Consider the following 4,104-nt stretch of genomic DNA (forward strand, 5'->3'; position numbering starts at 1 on the left):
ACAATGGTGTTGGGCATATCAAGTTTTCTAAAGATAGAAACCTTGTGCAGAAGGTGAACATTACAAAGATAAAAAAGAAAACAACAAAGTAGGGTCATCCAAGAAGGGAAATCCAATCTACTGCAGACCATATCCTAGAAGGATAGATTGAGATTACTAAACTTAGTAATCTACGTACAAAACGACCTGAAGACATTTATTGTGAGTGGCTAGTCTTAGATCATACTAAAGACAGAGAATAAAATCTTTTTGATATAGAGAACTAACTATAGGCAGAGGTAATTTAATGTGATTCGACATTCCTGGCAGGTGTGGCAAAAGAGACAAGAGGTAGAGGTAGAAATGTAAAGATATCTCCACTAGTCGATGAATAGGTTGGTGTGTTGAAGATTGGTGTATTGACAAAGAGAGAGAGAGAGAGAGTGTGCAAGGTGCCAAGACAAAACAAAGAAAGAACAAAGCATTCTGGAGTGTAATGTTATAGTAGAGAGAAGAAGTTAACCAGATAGAGGAAGTAGGAGAAACAGAGGAATAACTTCAGTAGGCAGAGAAAGTCATTCTCATTATATGAGAAATTTGTAAGTGTTACAAAACTCATTTGTAACAAGGCTTTATCATTGTATTGAAAACTTGATCATTCATTGTAAATCTCTAAGTGGGTCGTCAAAGCAGGGGTAGGTGCTCCTATGAGCAGGTACTCATAAAATCAGGGGTTGGTGCTCCTTGGGTTGGTGCTCCTTGGGTTGGTGCTCCTTGGGTTGGTGCTCCTTGGATTGGTGCCCTAAACATATTGTAAACTATTATTTACTATGAAGCTGGATTGGAGCAGTAGACTCCAATAGCTATTCTCATCGAGGTTTCTCCCACATTGGGTTTTCCTCGTACATCTGGTGTTATGTGATTTTTTCTCGTGTGTATGTATTTATGTTTGCATTACATCCTTAGAATCTGCACACTGAACTTAAAGTTTTGAAATACACTGATTCACCCCCCTCTCAATGTCCATTTGCATTCTTCATATCCTTTGCTTAAGAAGGAACCAAGTTCTCGAGCTCGTAACAGTATGAAGACAACCTTTGAGGAAGAAAAGAAAGAGTTGTTGAATCTAGTTGATCTTCATAAAAGCTTTTATTAGTAGGAGCTAGATGCACCAAAAACTCTCAAGTAGTTGCAATAGGTTTTTCTTTAGTCGCTTCTTAGTTACTCTATTTTTTCCTTAATTGTTGTTGTTAGGTTGTTTGGTTGTAATTATCTTATAAGCAACGTTTTGTAAAAAGAGTTTCAGGTCCCTTAAAAACCTGTTTTACCATTAATCAAAAAATATTCTTATTACTTACTAGTGGTCATTAAGGCTAGGATGATGAATGTTTTCAATTAATTGAATGGTGTTTCAATAATAAGCATATTGAATTTAATATTTTCACACAATTTTAGATTTCATCTAATAGTTGTTTATCTTTTATTCCCAACATTTGGTATCAAAGATTGACCACCTTTAATTCTTGTGTGTGGAAATGTTTTTTTATTTATAGTATAAATTCTAGTAAATTTTGTTTCACATATTCATATGTGGAATCCATAGCTACATCTATATCTTGATTATCTGTTATAACTTTAACAAAATTAGCTATGATTTCTAGAAGTTACGCATATGTGTACACACACACACACACATGTGTGTGTGTGTGTGGTGTTGGCAATTTGGAGGAATTGATTATGTGTTGCATTGATGTTTGTCATTGATGTCAACACTAGTTGTTTTGTTGTCTACCAACTTCTAGTAGAGTGGTTGGCTTATGATGTTGATCTGGAGATCTTCTCTGATATGTTCCAATTTGTGGAATTGGTTTGGATTGGTTATTCATGTGTTCTGATGCGTATCACATTCAGTTGGTTTGAGATTTAATGATCTGGATGCTATCATTTGTTCTAGTAAGCCTTTTAGTTACCAGTAAGGGTTTTATCGACAATGCTTTGTTGAAGATCTTTTGATGAATTCGATAAGTGGTGTTGGTGTGGCTTCTAGAAGGTTATCAGGATGCTAATGGTTATCATATTTATGTTCCAGTTGTTTGTGGTGTTTCATTTGTCTTATGGTGACCTATTTTAGGTCCGGTGGTTATTTTGTTAGGTTATGGACCGGTTTATGTAACGTGTGGGTTGATGCTCCCGGTGCATTACTAGTTGGATTTATTGATTGGATTATGTTGTTTTGGTCTCAGGCCGACTTGGTTGATCATGAGATTGCAGGTTATGAATTTATTGTATTATCTTTTAGGCGGCCGACCTAATTTTTTAGGTCTCGGGTTGGTATAAATATGATGTAAGATCTCTTTGTAGATCATGGGATTATGGTTATGGTATGGGATATAGGATTATCTGTGTGCAAATAATGTTGTAATCATATGTAGAGGTTTTGGTCTATCATAGGTGATCGAATTGGGCTTGTGGAAGAGGTTTAAGGCCTCTAGTATTGAGCTTAACTGGAACTATACTCAGGCATATGAGATGTTTTTCTTGCATTTCAATCTTAATTCCAGATTGTAGTATGATGTTTTATGTAGTCAGTGAAGCTCCTTTTGTGATGAGAAGTGTGCTCTAGGTTGTTGGCCTTCTTGCATGTACAGGCCCCTTATTGTAATATGTATTCATTTGATTTGTGGATAGATATTGTGGGTCTCCAATCCCACCATGGTTTTTCCTCTTTGAGGTTTTACACGTATAAATTTGTGGTGTTATGGTGTTCATATTTGTGGTTGCATTGTTGCTTATTGTTATATGCTTTTATGTTTACCAGTTGCTAAGTTGTTGTGTTAATAAGGTTAAATCTGTCCATTCCAATAGAACACTGATTCACCACCCCCCCCCCCCCCACCTTCTCAGTGTTCTTGGATTCCAACATGCAGGTTGTTAAGGAGAAGGATTTCAAAGAATTTTTTTTATCTCTTATTCGAAATCATTTCATATTTGTTTGGTCATTTGGTGCAATATAAACTAGGGAAATGTTCACTTTCTATTGTGATGGGTTGCTTATTCTTTCAAGTAGCCATACTAATTTGTATTCTTTACGGTAGCTAACATTTATATTACTTAATAGTGGCCACTAAGGCAAGGATAACAAATGTATTCAATTCTCATTTAGACATTTGGACAAGTAGATAATTGAAAATAGAAAATATTTCAATTCAACAAAACTATATGTCTTCACTTTGTTGTACAACTTGAGGAGTAAAAGCTAACCAATCAACTATTTGTGGATTTGGTTGTCTCAAGAGGATACTCTCATTACAATTTCAAGCATATAAAAGGCATTTAAAGGGTTCTTATTAATTGCAAGTGCAAAGTAGGGGTAGAAGATGTTTGAGGTCATTGAACAATTATAAAGCCATTGTAAATAGATTTTTTTATTAATACCAAATATTAATGGAATGATTGTAACATACCCTTTCATTTGGGTTTTCTTGATATGAAACCTCCCTATTATTTGTCAATGTTCTTCTTATTATTTGAATTCTTATATACAACTATAAGTAGAAAAGCAATTAGGGCAATTTGTTGGGAGTTACAATTTAATAATTAACATAAAAAAACTTTAATGATTTATCACTAGAGTTATTAATCTATTAGATTATGGAACAAGTGGTATCAAGGTTACAAGTTTCTAGTTATTGATCAAGATTGTGGAAAGTGTATGCTAGCTATGAATACAAGCAAAAAAAAATCCAGCTCCTTACAAATCTCAAATTGGAACGAGGTAGTGTATTAGAGATGTACGACTAATGAATGTGACATCCATTTAGAATAATTGAAGATATGGAAAGGATTTTATACTTGATAAGAAATCTAGATTGGCTAGAAAAATTCATGTAATCCCTAGTTGACAAGTTTGGAATTATTAAGCATAAGCAGTGGAGAGAAGTTGCTGAAGAAAAAAGTACAACAAGGAGATTCATCCATGGAGAGTGTTTTCAAAGCTAATGTGAAGATTAACATATAGTTGTATGATGGGTAAATTAGTGCCAAGGAGATGGATTAGTGGTTATCCTAAATGGAGATGTACTTTAGTCTTCATCAACTTACTACACATTAAAAAGTTCATTTATC

Source organism: Cryptomeria japonica, chromosome 8 (genome assembly GCF_030272615.1).
Source record: "Cryptomeria japonica chromosome 8, Sugi_1.0, whole genome shotgun sequence".
NCBI classification, from domain to species: Eukaryota; Viridiplantae; Streptophyta; class Pinopsida; order Cupressales; family Cupressaceae; genus Cryptomeria; species Cryptomeria japonica.